The 12,317-nt window shown below is 36.8% G+C and overlaps 1 protein-coding gene across 1 annotated transcript in view; it reads right to left on the reverse strand.

Annotated features, from left to right (window-relative positions):
• The window catches only part of LOC145662524 (aminopeptidase N-like), a 98,239-nt gene that overhangs the window by 3,511 nt on the left and 82,411 nt on the right, over positions 1 to 12,317 (reverse strand). The window lies entirely within an intron of this gene.

Genomic DNA, 12,317 nt, shown 5'->3' on the forward strand with positions numbered 1-12,317 from the left:
GGGGGGCTGTGCGAACCTGGCCCCCCCACCACGTCGTACAAACGATTTAGTTAGCTCATTTGAAAGATTTTCGTTTGTACCGGATTGTACCGTAGTTTGTTTCGTTTGTACCGTTCCCGATTATGAAAAATTAACGAAACAAAATGGGGGCCCAGATCAAACAGGCCCCCAAATCACGACTTAATACACCAAGTACACATGATTTTTGTATATCACATAAAAGTACTTGGTTAGTACCGGATTGTACCATAAAGAGTTTTAGTTTAGCCATAATGGATTATGAAAAATTAAGAAAACAAAATTGGGGGACTGTGTGAACCTGGCCCCCCCACCACGTCGTACAAACGATTTAGTTGGCTCTTTTGAAAGATTTTCGTTTGTACCGGATTGTACCGTAGTTTGTTTCGTTTGTACCGTTCCCGATTATGAAAAATTAACGAAACAAAATGGGGGCCCAGATCAAGCAGGCCCCCAAATCACGACTTAATACACCGGGTACACATGCTTTTTGTATGTCATATGAAAGTACTTTGTTAGTACCGGGTTGTACCACAATGAGTTTTAGTTTAACCATAACAGATTATGAAAAATTAAGAAAACAAAATTGGGGGGTTGTGTGAACCTGGCCCCCCACTACGTCGTACAAACGATTTAGTTGGCTCATTTGAAAGATTTTCGTTTGTACCGGATTGTACCGTAGTTTGTTTCGTTTGTACCGTTCTGGATTATGAAAAATTAACGAAACAAAATGGGGGCCCAGATCAAACAGGCCCCCAAATCACGACTTAATACACCGAGTACACATGATTTTTGTATATCACATAAAAGTACTTGGTTAGTACCGGATTGTACCACAAAGAGTTTTAGTTTAGCCATAATGGATTATGAAAAATTAAGAAAACAAAATTGGGAGGCTGTGTGAACCTGCCCCCCTGCCACGTTGTACAAACGATGTAGTTGGCTCGTTTGAAAGATTTTCGTTTGTACCGGATTGTACCGTAGTTTGTTTCGTTTTTACCGCCGTAGATTATGTTAAATTAACGGAACAAACTGGGGTTCCAATTCAAGCAAACATTCTAGTCAAGTTTTCAAACACAGGATACAGATGACTTTCGAGAAACTTGAATTTGTCATGGCAGGTCAACCTGTCCCGCACATGTTTGTTTTCTTTCAATTCGAATCAAAGCGTCACCAAAAATTTGTACCAGTATGTATCTATTTATAGCATCAAAGTTAGAATTTGTACCGCCAACAATTTCGAGAAATTTGAATTTTTGATGGCAGGTCAAACTGATCCAGAAAACATATATTTTTTTCAATTCGAATGAAAACGGTACCAAAAATTTGTATCCAATATATGCCAATTTGTACCAGCAAAATAAGAATTTGAACTCTTACCAGGTTGTAGACGTTTGAATTTTTGTTGGTGGGTCAAGCTGGAACGTACTTTATTTTCTTTCTAATTATAACCAAAAATTTGTACCCAATAAATACCAATTTTTACCACCAAAATTAAGATTTCTACCCCCACAAATTCCGAGAATTATGAATTTTTAATGGCGCGTCAGGCTGGGCTGGAGAACTTATTTTCCTTTTCAATTCGAAGCAAAAAAACTACCAAAACTTGTATCCAATATGCACAAATCTGTACCACAAAAATTAGAAATTGTACCCCGAATATTTTTTGAGAAAATTGAACTTTTGTTGGGAAGTCAATCTAGTCAATCTGGACGGCACAAGTCATTTTTCGTCTCAATTCCAACTAAACCGGTACCAAAATTTGTACCCAATATATACCAATTTATAGCACCAAAATTAGAATCTGTACTACCACCAATTTCGACAAACATGCATTTTATTGGCGGATTAAACTGACCCGCAGAACTTTTTTTTCCTTCGAATTTGAATCGAAACGGCACCAAAAATTTGCAACCAATATGTACTAACTTGTATTACGAAAATTGCAATTTGATCCCCCATGAATTTCGAGAAATTTTAATTTTTGATGGCGAGTCAAACAGGCCCACACAACATATTTTTCTGTTCAATTCGAATGAAAACAATATCAAAAATTTGTAAGAATTTTTACTCCCACCAATTTCTACAAATTTAAATTTTTGATGTGTCACGCTGGCCCGCACAACTTTGTTTTTCTTTCCAATTCCAATCAAAGCGTTACCAAAAATTTGTACGCAATTTGAACCACAAAATTTAGATTTGTACTCCCACCAATTTTGAGAATTGTGAATTTTTGATGGCGGATCGAAGTTACCCTCATGACTTACTTTTCTTTACAATTCGAATCAAAACGGGGCCAAAAATTTGTAGCAGATCTGTACCAATTCGTATCGCTAAAATTAGAATTAGAACCCGCATCAATATCTAGAAATTTTAATTTTTGATGGAGGGTCATGCTGGCTTGGGCAACTTATTTTTCTTTCAAATTCGGATCAACACGGTATCAAAAAAATTGTAGCCAATATTTACGAATTTACAGTATCAAAATTAGAATATATATCCCCACCAATTTCGAGAAATACGAATTTAAATATGCGGGTTTAACTGATCCGCACAACTTATTTGATTTTAAAATTCGAATCAAAATTTTACCAAACACCTGTACCCTATATGTACCGATTTGTACCGCCAAACTTAAAATCTGTACCCTCACTAATTTCGAAAAAAAAGAAATTTTCACATATAACAGGTGAAGCAGATCCGAAGAACTCTTTTCCCTTCCAATTCGAATCAAAATGGCAACAAATGTTGGTACCCAATATGTACCAATTTGTACAACGAAAATTAGAGTTATACTCCAACTAATTTCGAGAAATTTGAATTTTTGTGGTGGTAAAAGATCTCCTCCACTGTTTTTTTCATTCTAGTTCGAATCAAAACGGTACCAAAAATTTGTACCCTATATGTAGAAATTTGTATCAACAAAATTAGAATTTCTACCCCCACTAATTTCGAGAAATTAGAATTTTTGATGGAGGGCCAGGTTGATGACAAGCTGGCCCGGACAACACATTTTCATTAAAATTAGAATCAAAACGGTACCAAATATTTGTACCCAATATGTACCAATTTGTACCACCAAAATTAGAATTTGTACCTCCACCAATATCAAGAAATTTGAATTTATGTTGGCGGTTCAATCTGGCCTGCACAACTTGTTTATCTTTCTAATTCGAATCAGTACAGTATCAAAATTTTGTACTCAATATGTACCAATTTGTACCACCAAAATTAAATTTATCCCCAGTTATTTCGAGAAATTTGAATTTTTGGTGGCAACGTCAAGCTGGCCCCCACAACTTATTCTCTTTCCAATTCGGATCGAAATGGCATCGAAAATATGTACCTCATATGTACCAATTTGTACCACAAAAATTAGAATTTGTGCAACTACCAATTTTGAGAAATTTGAATTCTCAATACTCGATCCAACTTGACGTAGAAACCTGGTTCGCCCAATACATTTCTTTTATTAATTCGAATCAAAATGTTACCAAAAATTTGTGCCAAATAGATATCAGTTTGCGCCATCTATAAACACCGAAGACAAAATTATTTTAATATTTTTCTACGGTGTACCAAATGTTAGAAAGAGTAAAGGAAAGCATTATCACAAAACAAGTTGTTCGATAGGCGGCAGATTAAATGGATAGCATTGGCATTTCTACAACTTGGTTGGGGGAGAGAGAGTCAAACATCTACATATGTTGATGACTCCAAAATATTTATGAGCGAGTAATTTTTTCCCCAACCATTTGTGAAAATGGACAATATTAATTTTTATTATAGAACTCATTCAGAGGATCAGTTCTGTGAACTCATCTCTATCCACTCATATCTCCGTTTCGAAAACAGTCTAAATTCTAATTTTGCTTATACAAATGTTTACAAATTCAGTTACCATCAATAATACACTCCAGAGTTAAAATGTTTAATGGAAATAGTAACAAATTCATTTGCGAAGTAGTGATGTCGAATTTTAAAAAAAATGTGTTTCTCTGGTTTACCTTGAGATCAAATAGATAAACATATTTGAGTAAGCATTTCAGATTTATTGAATTGGTGCAGGTACAATGTAATATTTTTTTGTTACAAATTGTCTAAAAAAATTTGGACAATTTTCATATGAATTCTGAATAAGCCTTTGGCCTGAAAGAGTTGACTTGGTGATAAATTTTCCGTTCGTTGAATAACAATTTCTTTATTCATACATGATTTTGCTCATGCAAATCATAAGCAAATTTTCCGTTCTGCTTTTATGAATTGCGGGGAAATTTGGTTGCACGTTCTCGTTCGAATCGAATACTATTTTGATTGAATACAAAAAAAAAAAAAAAAAGGGATTGCCATGCCCAGGAAGACTGCAATGAAAATTTAAATTTCTAGAAATTGGTAAGGTTGGAAATTCTAATTTTGAGAGTACAAACTGGTACTTACTTGGCACAAACTTTTGGTAACATTTTAATCCGAATTCGTAAACCAAATGTGTTGCGCGAGCCAAGTTTCGACGTTAAGTTGGATCCAGCATTGAAAATTCAAATATCTCCAAATCGGTAAGGGTACAAATTCTAATTTTAATGGTAGAGATTGATACATATCGAGTACACATTATTGGTACCGTTTTCATTCGAATTGCAAAGAAAAATAAGTTACGCGGGCCAGTTTCACCCGCCACCAAAAATTATAATTTCTCGAAATTAGTGGGGGTACAAATTCTAATAGCGGCGGTACAAATTGGTACATATTTTGTTCAAATTTTTGATGAGGTTTTGAGTCGAATTTGAAACAAAAATAAGTTGGCCGACCAGTTTGATCTGCAATTGAATTCATATTTCTTGAAATTGGTTGCTGTACAAATTCTAGTTTTGGTGATACAAGTTGTTACATATTGGCTACAAGTTTTTGGTACAGTTTTGATTCGAATTTGGAAGAAAAAAGTTTTGTGCTCGCCAGATTGACCTCCTAACAAAAATTCAAATTTCTCGAAATTGGTGAAGGTACAAATTATTATTTTGGTAGTTCAAATTGGTACATAATGGGTAAAAATTTGTGTAAGGTTTTAGATTCAAATTGGAAAGAAAGTGTTTGTGAGTCAATTTGAACCGCCATCAAAAATTCAAGTTCCTCGAAATTGGTGGGGCTAGAAATTCTAATTTTTGTTGAAAAAGTTGTACATATCGGGTACAAATTTTTGAACAATTTTGATTCAAATTGGAAAGAAAAATAAGTTGTGTGGGCAAGTTTGACCTGCCAACAAAATTCTGTCTGACGTGACCTGCCACGCTCCACGAAATTTCTTGGGATATAAATTCTAATTTTGGTGTTACAAATTGGTACACATTGGGTACAGAGTTCTGATACCGTTTTGATTTGAATTGGGAAGAAAAAGTGTGCAAGCTTACTTGACTCTCCATTAAAAATTCAATTCTTGCAAAATTGGTGAGGGTGCAAATCATAGTTTTGGAGGTACAAATTGGTACATATTGTTCACAAAGTTTTAGTACCGTTTTCATTCAAATTGAAATAAAATGTGTTGTGTAGACCAGTTGACGTCATATTGATCCTCCATTACATCCCAATTTTGTCGAAATAAGTAGTGTGTACAAATTCTAATATTCGTAGTACAAGTGGGCGCATAGTGGGTACAATTTTCTGGTACCGTTGTGATTCGAATTTGAAAGGAAAATAAGTGGTGCAATCCAGTTTGACCCACCATCAAAACTAAAATTTCTCGAAATTGGTGGAAGTTCTAATTTGGTGGTACAAATTGGTAAGTATGGGTACCAATTTATGGTGCCATTTTGATTCAAATTGGAAAGAAAAAGAGTTGTGCGGCTTTGCTCCACTCGTTACCGGTATCAAAAATCAAATCTTTTTCGAAATTGATGAGGGTACAAACTTTAATTTTGGCGTTACAAATTTGTACATATTGGGTAAAAATATTTGATACCGTTTGGATGTAAATTTTAATGAAACATAAGTTGTGCGGGCCAGTTTAACCCACAAACCTAAATCTAGATCAAACTAAAATCATTGTCTTACATTCCGCTACTAACCAAGTACTTTCATATGACATACAAAAATCATGTGTACCCGGTGTATTAAGTCGTGGTTTGGGGGCCTGTTTGATCTGGGCCTCCATTTTGTTTCGTTAATTTTTCATAATCCAGAACGGTACAAACGAAACAAACTACGGTACAATCCGGTACAAACGAAAATCTTTCAAATGAGCCAACTAAATCGTTTGTACGACGTGGTGGGGGGGCCAGGTTCACACAGTCCCCCAATTTTGTTTTCTTAATTTTTCATAATCCATTATGGCTAAACTAAAACTCTTTGTGGTACAATCCGGTACTAACCAAGTACTTTTATGTGATATACAAAAATCATGTGTACTCGGTGTATTAAGTCGTGATTTGGGGGCCTGTTTGATCTGGGCCCCCATTTTGTTTCGTTAATTTTTCATAATCCAGACCGGTACAAACGAAACAAACTACGGTACAATCCGGTACAAACGAAAATCTTTCAAATGAGCCAACTAAATCGTTTGTACGACGTGGTGGGGGGGCCAGGTTCACACAGCCCCCCAATTTTGTTTTCTTAATTTTTTATAATCTATTATGGCTAAAATAAAACTCTTTGTGGTACAACCCGGTACTAACGACGTACTTTCATATCGCATACAAAAATCATGTGTACCCAGTGTATAAAGTCGTGATTTGGGGGCCTGTTTGATCTGGGCCCCCATTTTGTTTCGTTAATTTTTCATAATCCAGAACGGTACAAACGAAACAAACTACGGTACAATCCGGTACAAACGAAAATCTTTCAAATGAGCTAACTAAATCGTTTGTACGACGCGATGGGGGGGGGGGCAGGTTCACACAGCCCCCCCCCAATTTTGTTTTCTTAATTTTTCATAATCTGTTATGGTTAAACTAAAACTCATTGTGGTACAATCCGGTACTAACAAAGTACTTTCATATAACATACAAAAAGCATGTGTACCCGGTGTATTAAGTCGTGATTTGGGGGCCTTTTTGATCTGGGCCCCCATTTTGTTTCGTTAATTTTTCATAATCGGGAACGGTACAAACGAAACAAACTACGGTACAATCCGGTACAAACGAAAATCTTTCAAATGAGCCAACTAAATCGTTTGTACGACGTGGTGGGGGGGGCCAGGTTCACACAGCCCCCCAATTTTGTTTTCTTAATTTTTCATAATCTATTATGGCTAAAATAAAGCTCTTTGTGGTACAATCCGGTACTAACCACGTACTTTCATATCGCATACAAAAAGCATGTGTACTCAGTGTATAAAGTCGTGATTTGGGGGCCTTTTTGATCTGGGCCCCAATTTTGTTTCGTTAATTTTTCATAATCCAGAACGGTACAAACGAAACAAACTACGGTACAATCCGGTACAAACGAAAATCTTTCAAATGAGCCAATTAAATCGATCCTAGGAGGATCGTGAACTGCTGAACTTGGCCCCCCCACTTTGTTTTCTTAATTTCTCATACTGCAGTACAGTACAAACAAAAATATTTGCGGTTCAAACCGGTACAAACGAAGTACTTTTTATTGATATGCGGAAATCGTTTGTACCGAGAGGTGGGGGGGGGGGGGCAGGTTCACAAGGGTAGAAACTACGCACACAGCTTGTACACGTGCAAATCCTCATTCATGATATTATGAACATGTCTACAGCAATGTCGAGTTCACCTGAGATGCTTTCAGTACTCTTTCGTCTGTTAGCAAGAAATAGCACCGCACATTTATCACATCTTGCCCACTTAAGCTTCTCAGAGACATCTTGGTACAAGGATTGCCTTCTGAAGTCTCATGACTTTCAGTTAGTTTTACATGTCACCCCCTCTCTGTTCTCCTAGGAGTGCTCATGGTGTCTTTTTACCACAGTATTTTGTTTCAGATTGTAGGTCAAATATGTACCAAGTTTATTTGAAATTGCTCGAGGCTTTCCAGGGTTGTTTGTGTGTGATAAAACATCCCTACCCCACTTAAAAGGAAATTTTGATAAACATTCGAACATGTTCCCTTTATTTTCAACTAGAACTTAGTCTCACCTTCCTAACTCTACGCTCTCATGTGGTAGCCTACTTCTTCTTCTTCTTCTTCTTCTTCTTCTTTTTCATATAATGATTTCCAACCCTAAGTCAAGCCATATGTAGGGAGCTAAGAAGAGTTAGACGCCAAACATTGTTAATTGCCATTTTAAACCCCCATATATATATATATATATATATATATATATATATATATATATATATATATATATATATATATATATAGGGTGTTTCAGAACAACACCGACAACGTTTGGGAGGACGCCAGGATAAGACCAGGACTTTCCTGACACCAGGATAAGACAAAAAGTATAGACCAGCCTGGTCAGAGTTATAGAGGCTGCCGAAAACCTGATAAAATGGACTTTAAAGGTACATAGCTTCAAAATTATGGGACCTACCGCAGTCGCGTCAGGACTTCGCTTTGGAACTAACATGTGCCCTATCCAATAATCCATATTTCAGAATCCTAAGATATTCACGCAACAATTTTTATAGAGGGAGTTTGCCTACGGGCATATAATTTGAAGTACTCCCCATCTACCTCTTTAAAAACTGTTACGGAAGTGTTGCAGGATTCTGAAACATGGATACTTGGATAGAGCGCATACTAGTTCCCAAGTACACCCGACTACGGTAGTTTCCCCACTTTTGGAGCAGTGGACTTTTGACATTCATTTTTTCATGTTTTCTACAGTCTATAACTCCGAAAGGAAGCATTTGCTAACCGAGGTAGGTCTATACTATTTGTCTCATCTTCGTATAAGGTATCACCTCCCAAATGTTGTCAGTGTTGTTTTGAAACACCCTTAGATATATACACCATTTGGTCAAAAGTATACGGACACCGCCAAAAACATACGTTTTTCATAGGTACATACGTTTAGGTGCATTCTGCTGCCACCTACTGCTAGGCACTCATTATCAGCGACCTCGGTAGTTATTAGACATCGTGAGAAAGCAGAATGGGGCGCCCTGTGGAACTCACGGACTCCGAACGTGGTCAGGTGATTGGGAGTCACTTGTGTCAGAAGTCTGCTTTAAGCACCTTCTTGCTTCCCACTGTTGAAGAGCAATTCGGGGATGGCGATTGCATCTTTCAACACGATCGAGCCCCTGTTCATACTGCACGGCGTGTGGCGGAGTAGTTACATGACCATAACATCCCTGTAATGGACTGGCCTACACGGAGTCCTGACTTGATTTCTATAGAACACCTTTGGGATATTTTGGAACGCCGACTTCGTGCCAGGCCTCACCGACCTACATCGATATCTCTACTCATTTCAGCACTACGTGAAGAATGGGCTGCCATTCCGCAAGAAACCCTCCAGCACCTGATTGAAAGTATGCCTGCGAGAGTGGAAGCTGTCATCAAGGCTAAGGGTGGCCAACACCACATTGATTTCCAGCAGTATTGATGGAGTTCGCCACGAACTTGTAGTCATTTTCAGCCAGGTGTCCGAATACTTTTGATCATATAGTATATATATATATAGGGTGTTGCTGTGTATATTGGGTGTTGTGCATGTTAGGGTGCTGAACTATACCGACAGACTGTAAGAGGTGATTCTTTATGTCAAAATAAGAGAAGAAGTTCATATGGACCTGTCGGTAAAAATTAATAGTTTCAGAGCTAGGGTTGTCCAAAATCGCGAAAAAGCCGAATTTCAGGAGGCCCTTTTTCGAATTCGAGAAACTGTTAATGGTGGTCCTTATCAGCGTAAAGGAAGTCACACATACGAAATCCAAAAATGCATTTTTTATTAATATTGAATGAGTGCACAGAGTATTCCATACAAGGCGAAATTCCCAGACATGCCATCAACCGAATTTTGAGATATGCTCTGATTTTATGGTTGGTCCAAAGTAGGCAAACGATAAGTCTTGATAACAGTGGACACGGAAACCTTTGGCGCGATGTCGGAAGTGTTAAGGATCGTCAGCAGCATGGTCTCTTGTACCGGTACTTGCTAAAACGCATGCTGTAATGTTTTCTGTCACGCACACATACAAGAAGAGGAAAAATGAAGCTGCCTTTCCTAACACTTCCGATTTCCGTCCGAAGCATGGACCCTTTAGGGTATATCTGAAATCTCTATTGAGAGCATATGTGAAAATTACACCCTGTAGGAAATGCCCTGTACATGTATTGAAAATTGACAAAATATGCACTTTTGGATTGTGTATGCGCGGCTTCATTTACGTTAATAAGGATCAGCATACAGAATTTCTGGAATTCGAAATAAGACCTGTTGAAATTAGACTTTTGCGCGATTTTGGGCAGCCCTAGCTCTGAAACTATGCACTAGTTGCCATAGGACCATATGAACGTTTTCTCTTATTTTGATGTGAGGAAACACCTCTTACAGTTTGTCGGTATAGTTCATTAAAACCCTACACACACCACACACACACACACACACACATATATATATATATATATATATATATATATATATATATATATATATATATACGTTCTTACAGAACTTGGAATACTGAGAAAGCTAATTAGATTAATTAAGATATGTTTAAGTGAATCCCAAAGTAAAGTCCGGGTAGGAAAATTTTTGTCCACGAGCTTCCACGTCGAAAATGGCCTGAAACAAGGAGATGCGTTGTCGCCATTATTATTTAACTTTGTGCTGGAATACGCCATAAGGAAAATCAAAGATAGCAACCAGGGCCTAGAGTTGAACGGCATTCACCAGGTTATAGCATATGCTGATGATGTAAATTTAATAGGGGATGATAGGAGAACAGTAGAAATAAATGCAGAGATCTTATTAAACGGTTGCAGGGACATGGGTTTAGAAGTAAATGCAGAGAAAACTAAATACATGGAAGTGCGTCGGGACCGTAATACGGCAAATTGTGGAGGCGTTAAAATATTAAATAATGCTTTTGATAAAGTGGATACTTTCAAATATTTAGGATCAATATTAACAGACGAAAATCATATTCACGAAGAAATTAAATGTCGACTAAAAGCAGGGAATTCGTGTTACTATTCGGTTGAAAATCTCTTGTCGTCGCGAATTCTGTCGAGGAATTTAAAGCTTAAAATATATAAAACGATAATCAGGCCTGTTGTTCTGTATGGTTGTGAAACATGGTCGCTTACTCTGAGGGAAGAACATAGACTGAAAGTATTTGAGAACAGGATCCTGAGAAGAATATTCGGACTCAAGAGGAGCGAGAATGGGGAATGGCGGAAGCTTCATAACGAGGAACTACATAGTTTATACGGTTTACCCAACATTGTTAGGGTCGTCAAGTCTAGGAGGCTTAGGTGGGCAGGTCATGTAGCTAGAATGGAAGAAAGTAGAAACGCTTTCAAAGTCTTGACTGGTAGACCCATAGGAAAACGACCATTAGGAAGACCTAGGCGCAGATGGGAGGACAATATTAAGATGGATCTCGCAGAGATAGGAATACAAAGTAGAAACTGGATGCAATTAGCTAAAGATAGAAGTCAGTGGAGAGCTTTTGTGAACGCGGCATTGAACCTCCGGGTTCCATAGGCCATAGAGTTATATATATATATATATATATATATATATATATATATATATATATATATATATATATATATATATATATATATATATATATATATATATATATATATGGATGGATAGATAAATAGATAATAGATACATACAAATATAATTCTTATTTTTATCCTTTGTCCTTTACCCCAGTGGTTCCCACTTTGTATGCTACGACACACTGCTGTGTGGCGAAGTTCCATAGTGTGTCAGAAACTTTTAGAATTTATAAATCATTAAACAATTAATAATTAGTTAGATTCTATTTTGAGTACGAGTAAACGCATTCAGCGGGAGCCACAATGCTAAGTATTACATAGCCAGCAACAACGCTTAGTCCTTTGTAAAAACTGGTAGTCTTATACTAGTATAATAACCTATATATTAATAATAATAATAATAATAATAATAATAATAAAACAATCAAGTGTATCGCGATGTTGTTAGGGAGAAGTAAAATGTGTCGTTATTTAAACAAAAGCTCTGTATAATTGCTTTAGGCTAAGGGAGACAAAAAAATGAATGATCATAAGAAACCATTTGAAAGCCACGTTTTCAATACTTCAGTAATGTCGTTCAAATAAAATTTGAAATTAAACTTTTACAGTCTAACTTTTCCAATACCTAACAATGAAATAGTTAAAAGGCAGCATTT

The sequence above is a fragment of the Thermobia domestica genome, chromosome 10 (genome assembly GCF_964235325.1).
Source record: "Thermobia domestica chromosome 10, izTheDome1.hap1.1, whole genome shotgun sequence".
Classification (NCBI taxonomy): Eukaryota; Metazoa; Arthropoda; class Insecta; order Zygentoma; family Lepismatidae; genus Thermobia; species Thermobia domestica.